This window comes from Nannobrachium achirus (genome assembly GCF_963921795.1).
Source record: "Nannobrachium achirus genome assembly, chromosome: 8".
Lineage (NCBI taxonomy): Eukaryota > Metazoa > Chordata > Actinopteri > Myctophiformes > Myctophidae > Nannobrachium > Nannobrachium achirus.
The window spans coordinates 67655896-67667463 of record NC_137817.1 but is presented as its reverse complement, the minus strand read 5'-3'; positions in this window follow the sequence as shown (position 1 = coordinate 67667463).

The window sequence follows — 11568 nt, the reverse complement described above, 5'->3', positions numbered from 1 at the left end:
AAAGATTAACTATAACGTTTTGAAACTGCACAACAGTACAATTAAAAGGTCTCATGACAAGTATCTACCATGGTCCTTTAAACGTGTATTACAAGGTTTCCACTGAGACCTTTAACATTAACAGTTAAAGGACAACTTTATTTTTTTACAACAAGGGTTCATATTTAAAATAGTCATTAGAGAAAAGAAAAGATGAGTGTTAAAATGTTTTCATTTACATCTTTCTATTGTTTTAGTGATTTTAACCCCATGCCCCCAGGTTGGGGGCATGCATGCAAGTGGCTAAATACTGTATGTCTTTTTAGACACAATAAGCCCATTCCCAAGATGCACCGCAATCTTTCATGTGCAGAAGTGACTTATGGGGGCTGGTGTAAATAGTAACGAGAAAAGTAAAGAGAAATTGACGGCTTATTGTGTCTAAAAAGACACTTGTACGCATGCCCCCACTCACTGAAATCAAAATACTAAAATCTCTAAAACAATAGAAAGCAGTAAATGAAAACATGTTAACACTCATCTTTTCTTATCTCTAATTACAATCTAAAATATGAACCCTTGTTGTAAAACATTTATAAAAGTTGTCCTAAAACAAAGTGCTTACAGGTATGCCATTTGACATGATTGTTAAGTAAACAGGTACTTGTGCCCATTTAACATTACCCGTTAAAAGAGTAGTTACCAAAAAATTACATATTTTCTACCAATAAGAAAATAAGAGTCCGCACAACCATTTTCTGCTCCCAAAGAGTAAGTTATGTTTCAAGCCTCAGTGCTCTTCTTCAGACCTCCCAACCTTCAACCAGCTGTGAGGCTCCAAACGTTACCTAAGTAAACGTACTCTTTGGGAGCACAACATTGGTGTGCAAACTCTTATTTTTGTATATGTACATCTTTTAGTCTCTGTCGCAAAGGGGTCCCGGGGACAGAGGAGGGCAGGGACGTGCTGGGCCCCTGATTCAGCCCGGGAAAAAAGAGTTGGAGAGGCCCTCATTGGGCGCTATAGAGAGATCTCTCTCTATAGCGCTGCTGCTACTCAAAGATTTGCCATTTCAGATCATGACAAGTGACAAGCCAGTGGGCCAATTACATGAATTAGGCCTATATTTCGTTGTTGTCGGGTGGAAGCCTTGTATGTCCAAAACCGTTTGTTTTGTATTTATCATTTAAAAAATGATTTAAACTAGTGAAAACAGCCGATCTACAAGCACACAACGCCTCGCGGTGCGAGGCGTTGTGTGCTTGTAGATCTGCTGTTTTCACTACTTTTGTTCAAACAGTTTAATTTTTACTAATGGCCCGGCCTGGACCGGCCCGAGAATGAACCGGCCGTTCGGGAGTTGTCCCGCTTTTCCCAATGGCCAGCACGTCCCTGGAGGAGGGGGTCAAACGGAGGGACCGGGCAAGTCCTGCAAGAGTCCTGGAAGAGGAGAGAGAGTGACAGAGAGATAGGAGAGATATTATAATGTGAAAACAAAGTGAAAGCAGCAGTCAATATGATTGATGATAAAAAATGAAAATAATAATCGCAAAACCAGTTTCACGCTCTGTCTATCAGCGGTGTAAAGTGACTAAGTACATGAGGTATTTGTACTTTACTTGAGTATTTCCAATTTGTAATACCTTTACTTGTGCTCCACTACGTCTTGGATCCAAATATTGTACTTTTACTCCGCTACATTTATTTGAAAACTTTAGTCACTAGTTACTTTGCAGGTACAAATTATAATATTATAAAACATACATAAACCACTTTAGCCATATTTCATACCTAGGCTATTTGAAAATAGCTGATCTACAGGCTGCGATGCGTTGTGAGCTTGTAGATCTGCTATTTTCAAACATTTTGTACTTTTACTATTGGTACTTTAAGTACATTTTGTTGCCAACACTTTCTTACTTTTACTTAAAGGAGGACTTCACCACTTTTCATAATAGGTCCTCACTAATGTTCATAACAAAATAGCAAAAAAAAATTCTACTCAGTCTGGGTCTCATAGGAGAGCTGTCAAATCCTTCCACCGGTGACATCATCGTTTGACATTTTTTTTTAAACAATATTTTTGGAAAAAAAAAATATTTCGATTTTTATTATCACGAGAACAATGGCTTCCACATTGCAACTTTTCAGGAATATAAAGCCTGCAGTTTCTATTAGCTTGCATTTCCCATTGATGATGTCACCGGTGGAAGGATTTGACCCACCCACAGCTCTCCTATGAGACCCAAACTGAGTAGAATTTTTTTTTAAATATTTTATCATTAACATTAGTGAGGACCTATTATATGAAGATAGGTTGAAAAGTGGTGAAGTCCTCCTTTAAGTACATTTTGAATTCTGCACTTTTACTTCTCAACCACAAGAGATCTGGTGGGAGGGGTTGTGTTTGACTTGTGTACACAAAAAATTCCCCCTCCCCCTCCCCTGTATGACAGGCATCAAACAAGTTGTTGTCTTTGATGTTTCATTGATTAGAGAGAAGCGCTAACGAGCTATTGACACTTGTATGGCTCAATCAATTACTGCAGTTAAGAACCCCTTTAACGTTCAAAGGGAGCAATTAAGAGCTCTGGTGAGCCACCCCTCCCTCCACTGTTTCTGTTGATTTTAAAAGTTAGACCCACCCCCTCCTCCGTCTTGCATTGATTTCATTGGTTGGTTTGCCAATAGACCATAGAAAGAGGCGCGTCATATGCCAATTCCAGACCAAGAGAAGCAGTCCACTCAGAGAGTGGGCGGGTCATAAGCATGAAAAAAGGCTGCTCTTACCTGACTGGTCTGCTTCATCAACTCTCTGATCAACTGTATGTCCTCTTCCAGCTGGGACTGAGTGATAGAGACAACAGCGTGCTTCTCCTGGAGCGTAGGTAGGTCCACGTGTGGCGGGGTGGTAGGTCTGGAGGGTGGGTCCACGTGCGGCGGGGTTCAGTCTGTCCTCTTCTTCCTCATTTACACTCGAATCCGGAGTCTGTTCATCATCACTACACTGGGGGACAGGAACAAAAAAAATAACACTAAACACCAAACTCACTTTAAATAGGCAAATGTGTTGACAGGAAAAGAACAAAATAACATTAATAACAAAATGTTTGAACAGAACAAACCAATTTTACATACACAATGTAAGGCAGGGGTTCCCAAACCTTTTTGTCTCAGGGCACCCCATAAATACTTTTTAAATCCGAGGCACCCCTACATTATAATTTTCAATCCCAGCACCTTATATACTGTGCTGTATATACTATATAGTAGTACTGCTGTGCTACTACTGGACAACTAAATTTCCCCCTTGGGATAATAAAGGTATCTATCTATCTTATATTTATAGCATATCGTTGTTGTAAACCTTGTATGTCCAAAACCGTTCGTTTTGTATTTATCATCTATAAAATGCACTAAACTAGTGAAAACAGCAGATCTACAAGCACACAACGCCTCGCGATGCGAGGCTTTGTTTGCTTGTAGATCGGCTGTTTTCACTAGTTTTGTGCGACAGTCTTGTATGATGAAGCAGGGCTTTGCTTTACCAAAAGACGTAAACATTTGAAACTTTGAGATACAAGGTTTCTGCCCGACAGTGACAATATTTTAGTGATTATGTTGCGTGATTAACGTTGAGATAATAGCCATTCTGGTTAGAACTGACTGAAAATAACTTTGTACTTCAAGTTTAAAATGATACTAATTATTTTTTCAAGCGTCAAATTATCTCGCGGCACCCCTGGACTGCTGTCACGGCACCCCAGGTTGCCCCGTCACCCACTTTGAAAACCCCTGATGTAAGGAACATAAACTATCTGTGTTAAAAAAACTTAAAATGGATCCAGTTTAGTTATTATTTAGTGACAAGCTTATGTTAACTCTCCCCACGCTTTGAACGTTCACGTTCGCCCCAATTCTCAAGAGACCTCCGCGCCAATACGGCGCTCGTTCGGTTCGTTCGTCTGATGACTGTAAGCTGATGAGGGGTCGCGCGGCCGTGTACTGTAAACACATTTTCCGCGGTGATGGTGTAAAAAATCCATTATGCGTTAACATCAACGGAGACCAATTCACTTCCTTGTTGATTTCCTCTGGCCCGGAGGCTCTGTGGCCAGTGACTGGTCTGAATGTACGGCAACACATAACAGGCAAATTCACATTCATTCTCGCATGACGCCGCCCTCTGCTGCCTGGCAGACCAAAGTGCACTATTGCACAATAAAAAAAAAAAAAAAAAAAAATCAAAAAAAAAAATGTCTATCTATCTACTATAACGTCGCAAAGGTAAGCCGCTTTTTGATGGCACCAGACCCAATAAATAAATAAATAATCTGGCAGTAGGAGAGTTAATGCTGTTAATTTGTTAAATATTTATTCACCTTATCCCTGGCCCTCTCTAGGGAGGCTGCCATTGCCTTTTACAGAGGGCGCTAGAGCAGGGGTCTTCAACAGGGGGTCCGCGACCCCTAGGGGGTCCGCGGAGGTACTGCAGGGGGTCCGCGAAATTATTGGTAAAAAAAAAGAAAAAAAAGAAGATTTCAAAAAATTTTGTTTTTCACATTTATGTTAAAAAATAAATCATGATTCTATCTATTTTGAATAGCTTGAATACATGATTACTATGCAATTGACAGATTGTTGATATTATTGCCATTGGTTCTCAGTTAATAAGTAGTATGTTTAGAAATGGTAGTGGTACGGCCCACCCTGCTCGCTGTAACTTGTACATGTTTAAAATAAAAAATATGTCGTAGCCCCGACCCCCCCACTCTACGAGGTGGTAGGGAGTCCCTGCTCCATCTCCTCATCAGTTTGGGGGTCCCCGGCCTGAAAACGTTGAAGACCCCTGCGCTAGAGAGTTTTTCTCTGTGTGCTGCTTCAAAAACATCTTTTCACTTCCTCCCAAGTCAAGGTAAATGGAGAGGTAAAGACATCCACGCCCCTTTCGCTATCTCGCAATTCCAACCGTCAGATTTGTCGCACCATGGGTGCCAAACTGCAGCCGGAAGTTCGGTGGAAGACTGTGGAGCAGCCTCCCAGCAGCTCATGAAGTTCATGAACAAACACTATTTATGAAAAAGTGAGACCTTTCTAACATACTCAGCTCAGGAAAATAAAAGAAGGCATGTCACACATTTTTTTGTGCTGTGTGGATTTTCGATGTGCGCACTGTGTCATTTTATAGCAGTATCTAAAGAGCAAAAAGTATGTTTCTAAACGAGCCAAGTATCGCGAGACTATCCACCGTTTCCTGTCTGGGAACCAAATCTCGCGATACTTCGGAGACAGAAACGACTAATATTTACTGTTATTATTATTATTTCATCTACTGTGCACATCGAAAAGCAAGTGATTGAAAAATACCTTTGATATGTCTTCTTTTGGGAGGCTCTCTCCATTCAGACATGTCGCCACTCCGAAATTGATTTCTTATTGTCGGAGTGGCGACACTCCCATAGGGGTTAGGTTTAGGGTTAGAGATAGGGTTAGTGTCGGAATGGAGACATGTCGGAAAGGAGACATGTCGGAGTGGAGAGATGCACTCTCTTCTTTTATATTCCTGAACAGATTATATGACAAAGGTCTCAGTAGTTCATAAATAGTTTTGGTTCCAGGTTTGTTCATGAGCTGATCAAGCTGGCTCCATTCACTGACGCGACCGCGGTTTTCCCAACGACCCTGAGCGCAGCGGTGGGGACGCGGGAGTGTGGGAAGGCTATTGCCCATCGGCCCCCACCGTTGCGCTCAGGGTCGTTGGGAAAACCACGGTCGCTTCACTGACATGTATTTTATCGCACTTCCGGCTGCGGGTTCTGGCACCCATGGTGAGCTTCATAGCCAGACATGGCACATGCCCGGTGGTCACGTGTTTCCATTCCTTCCTTATATTCCTTGTCCCAAGTAAGGAAGTGACAGGGAATTATCTGTTGGCAGATTTTGCCAAAGAAACAAGCGGCCAGGTCTATGAAAAATAAGCCCAATAGAAGCAACTAGGCTCAGTTTTAATACTTTACATTTACATTTAAAAATAGCAGATCAGCAAGCTCACAATGTGTCACATTGTAACACATTGTAAGCTTGTATATTTGCAATTTAAGAATAATATTTAGGGGAAATATTTGTAATATCTTTGAAACATTTTAACAACACAAATCTGTGTGGAGGTCCCTGGCACCACATACTTTCAGATGGGGGTCTGCGACTGTGGAGAAATAATGTTAATCTGGGGTCCTTGATATGAAAATATTTGGGAACCACTGGTTTAAAAAATATTAGAAAGTAAGCCCAACTACACTATTTTTTTAAAAAGACACACATTGCAAAAATGGCAACACAGGTTCATTCATTCAGAGCCCAGAGCGCCATCTACTGACATTTTAATGCAAGTACACAGGCCCCATGACGGGGCCAGGAATAAGGTGAATAAAACGCATGTTTCCTAAACCCACCAGGATTGATTTAAGACCCGCCTCACTGAAACGCCCATCTCAATAATCTTAAGTATGAAAGTGCATATGAACGTTAGACTTAGTGCAAAGCATTACTGTACCTACTACCTACCAATCCATTACAATAATACGGCCAAAGCCATATCCAAACTATAGCAATTTAACTGATAGCCTAATCAGAAAGAGTTTATATTTTGAGCACAGTAGTGACAAATTAATAGCTTTCTCAGTATGTTTTTCTCTTTAGCAAAGTTACAAAGTTTTCCCTTTTTTAAGCACACCTACAAAGTAAGTTCTGTTTCTTTTTTTTGTTTTGTTTTTTAGCACAGTTTATTTTAATAGTTGTGCATTGTGCAAATGCAGGCTTTTCTCAGTACAAGTTTTAAGATTGTCTTCATGCCTTTACTATTATTATTTATCTACCCTCCATATGTCCGGCAAGGATTTCAGCCACTCCTGGAAGTTCTGGTGTTTCCACGAGGCGGGTCTTAACTCAAGCCTGGTGGGTTTAGGAAACACGCGAATAAAACCCACAGACTAACCACTTTTAACCAGACATCCCTAATTTGGTCAAATGTACAAGTTTACCAAAATCTACCTCATAAGCTAGTAGATCAGCTGTTTTTGCACCACACAGTTATTATATAGTTGTAAATTATATAATACATTTGTAAATTATAAAATAGGGCATTCATTTATGAAACAAACTAAAAGATATAATACGGAGATACAGAGATAAGGTTTCTCCCCGGCAGATGTCGAGAAAAACAAACAATGGCATTTACATTATTCTCTGAGGATAGTTTATTGTAACAGATCATTATCATTCATATCAATGCAATATTCTTCCTAGAGAAATCACTAAATAGAGAAATCAGTCTTACCTCAAACTCCTTATTTAGCCTCTCCAGGTGTTCCATTATCTTTCTATTTCTCTGTGTGTTTGGGCTGTCAGGAGCAGCCTGAGCTGCTGAAGAGACGTCAGGTACCTGTAAGGGCTCCAGTCGGGGCGCGCTGGTTAAATCCATTTCCTCAGACTCTGTAGAAAATTAGAAATACCTGCTTAGTTCAGTCAGTTCCGACCAAAACACACACGTATTAGCCTGTTAATTATCAAGGAAATCAGGAAGCATACATAGGTCATAGTTTTTCCATCATGGAAGCAGTGACCTGCAAGGCTCACCATTACTTGTATATTAGTCTGGGATCACTTCACTTTTCGGGCTTGTAACCGGTCTGGAGCGGAAACCACAACACGTCATGTTGTAGTACTCAAAGGACTACAATTTGGCCGGAACTATATCCACCGGAAACAGTTTTAACCCAAAATAATTCCCCTGCACTCAAGGGCTTTTAGGGCCTACCTAATAAACTCCTTGATGCGGAGTAGTTTTGCTTTTGAAAAATGTGTTTGGTATGCATCTTTTAGTCCAACTCGTAGCGACTGGAAAGACTACACTAGGCTACTCCAGCATTTTAATAGGGATTGGGGAAACAAACGGAGGGAATCAAATCAAAGCGACGCCGCTTATTCTAGTGTGCGTTGGACGGAAACCAAACGGCTTGTTGTGAACGAACTCCAGGCTTTCCCCCAGAAAGCCTGGTAGGGCGAGGTTACTTGTATATAAACTGTACAGGCAGGGGTGTCACACCAAATTCTGGGCCCTGGGTACAAGGATTCACTGCGGGCCCCCCATGAATGTTCTTCATAGGGTTAGCCAATAGGTTTAACCCTTAAGTTCTGTTCGGGTCATTTTGACCCGTTTTACATTTTCATTTGGAAAAAAAAGGTAGAAGTTTACATTTTTTCCACCTGAAACTCACTGGCCTTAAAGATTCTTCTGAGATGAACATGTAAAAAAAATATTTTTGCACCACACCCATGCTACACCCCCCTCATATTTTTTGAACCTTAAGTGCTGTTTGGGTCATTTTGACCCGGAAGCACAGATGCACAGAAATACACAGTATTATGCCAAAACACAGACACACAGTCACCCCCACTTCTAACACCCCCCTTCCGAAGCCCCATTCCGAACCCCCCCCCCCCCCCACACACACACACCTCCCCCCCACACACACCTAACCCCCCCCCCCTCCCCAGATGCACAGAAATACAAGGAATCATGTACAAACACAGATATACAATCACCCCCTAACCCCTTCCACCCCTCCCCTCCAACCCCCCTCACCTCACCTCACCTCACCCTTACCCCCTCCCCTCCAAACCCCCCAACCCAACCCCACCTCCCTCCCACCACCCCCCACCACCCCAGATGCACAGAAATAAAAGAAAGCATGTATACTAACACAGACACAGTCACCTCCTTCCCCCCCTCCTCCCCCCTCCTATCGCCCTCAACCCCGCCCCCCCCCCCCACACACACACACACACACACACACACACACCCTTCACCCCCTCTCCTCCTCACCCCTCCCCTCCTCACCCCTCACCCTCACCCCTCACTTATCTGAAGTTTTCCTTGTGACTGTACTGTATCTTAGGGGAAATGTTACATTATTTTACATAAACATAAGGTGCTGTAAAGTAACACCGTAATTCAGGGGTGCTGTGGATGAAAATGTTGTTTACAGGGGTGCCCTGAGACAAAAGTGTTTGAAAACCTCTGGCCTAGTGTATACGTTCAAGTGTATACCGTAAATCCCCAATTAATCGCCCGGTGGCAAACTGCCGCCGGGTCCCATATATCCGCCCGGGGTCTGACCCCATTTTGCGCAATAAACGCCTGTTTCAAATAAGCGCACGGTCCGTATAAGCGCCTGGGCCGTTATTTGCAATTAATATTATCCTTATTATGTTTTATGTAAGAGCCCGGGCTATTATTTGTTTGGTTGTTTGGTATTATTTGCTATTTATTCAACTTAACTGGTCATTTATGTTGCATGGCAGTGGTGCGCTGAAAACAGCAAATCTACAAGCTCACAGCAGTGCTGTGACAGCACGTTGCAACGCACCGCACTCGCTGTGCGTCGCTACGGGTCATATGTTGCATGACGGTAATGCGCTGAAAACAGCAAATCTACAAGCTCACAGCCCTGTGAACAGACACTTCTACTTTTAAGCCAAATGTATATGGTGCCCAGCCCAGCCCAGTGCTGCGCTACCATATGAAGCGCAGGACGCACTGTCTGTCTGTGCGTCGGGGAACAGATTGCCAAAGGACACAAAAAAAAGAGAGAGGAAAAAAGGACTAAGGAGTCTGCTGCTCTCTGCTCACTGACCACCATTCATTACTGTCTAAAACGTTGCTACAATGCAAAGTTTGCGTGAGTAGGCTACTTTAATGGCAAAACGTTGTGATGGAGAAAGACTGGACAATAAACACCAGCTGGATCAGAATAACTCATTACCTGTTGCTGCCTCTTGTTATCCGCATTTTGAAGAAGTAATCCATTATTTTGAGGTTCAAGGGGAATGCAGAAGGCTTAATCATAATGCAATACCATAATATTTTAATGTCAGGATAGTGGAGCTGTTCAGTGGTCATGTCAGAGTCCAGTCAGAGCACCAGCTGCAGGACTTCTGCGCTAATTGGGTCGTTGAGTCGACTCGTTGACTACAGAGTCAGACCTAGATGCGTCTTTGCTGGTATGCGGTAATTGATTATTTTGGAGAAAGATTCCCTTAGTATAAATAATAGTATATATATTTTTTTTAAAAGGCATTCATACACTCTTGATATTTTTTAAATGAGGTTTGGTCTAATAGATCGCAATGTGCTATTTTCTGGGTGTTCATAACAATTAAAATAATAATAATTCTAACATTTATTATAACATTTTGATTATTATTACTATTATATAGTTTGAGAAAGAAAAAAAATACCAAATAATGGCCCAGTGCTGGCCAGTGCCAAAATAAATAAAAGCCTGTTACCAATAGCCGCCTGGTCCCTTTTAAGCGCCCGGGGTCCGACCCCATTTTGCGAAATAAACGCCCGGGCTACTAATTGGGGATTTACGGTATTCATATGTGACGTTCATGTGTGTTCACATGTGTGTTCAGCTCTATGTGAGAATGATGTCCTGTTCTTGAACCACAAGTATTCAATTAATGGGCATGTTGAAAAAAGAAAAAAAAAGTTCATAAAAACATTGTCTGATTTTAATTTTTTCCTATAAGCATGAGCAATATTGCCCAGTATTAAATAAAGTAGTTTTTTTACATGAATTTCAGCTAAATCAGTAAAAACGCCTAGCTCTTTCAGTGTTTAATGTGATATAGCAAAGCAGAAATGCAAACATTTACCATATGTATCATATGAATTGTTTGGTATTGAGTCAAAGTCAATGTATCATGATGATTTGTTAAGTTAAAATTTATATTAGTGTTGTTTTTTTAAAACCAAATATCCCCCGGGTCAAAATGACCCGAACAGAACGAAGGTGTAATGAATCTGAACAGAACTTAAGGGTTAACCCATTTAGACTGGGAACGCATTCTTTATTTTGTGCTTTAACTATTGAAAAATAGCAGATATACAAGCTCGCAGCGCGGCTATTTTTGGAAAGATCGTGAAAATTCTTGCAAGTCTTTAAATATTTCAAAAACTTTCTAAGGTTTTTTGAAAAAACTCAGTTTCCCATCTCAAAATATTTAGTTCCAGGGACCCCCCAGAAGCAAAATTTGAGTAAAAAATATTCGCTTAAAAATACATACATTCAAAGATTTGCACACATTTTCACAACTTTTCAAAAATAGCAGATCTACAAGCTCACAGCGCGGCACTCGGTGCCACGCTGTGAGCTTGTATCTGCTATTTTTCAAAAGCTTAAGTATAAAAATAATTAAGGGCCTCCACCTTGGGCCCTAGTAACTCGAGTCTGGAGACCTGTAGCACGTACGTAGAGGGGGACCTTGGAGCTTCAGTGCCCAGGGGCCCTCAGAGGTGTTAATGCTGGCCTGCTTATGGGGGCTAGAAGTGTTACTGTAAATAGCAATAAAGAAACCGCTGGCTTATTGTGTCTAAAAATACATATTTAGCCACTTGTACGCATGCCCCCTGCGTACGCATGCCCCACATTTTAGCACAGTAAACGCGATAAAACAATAGAACGAAGCAAAACATTTTAACACTCACTTTTTCTTTTCTCTTATTACAAAATATGAACCCT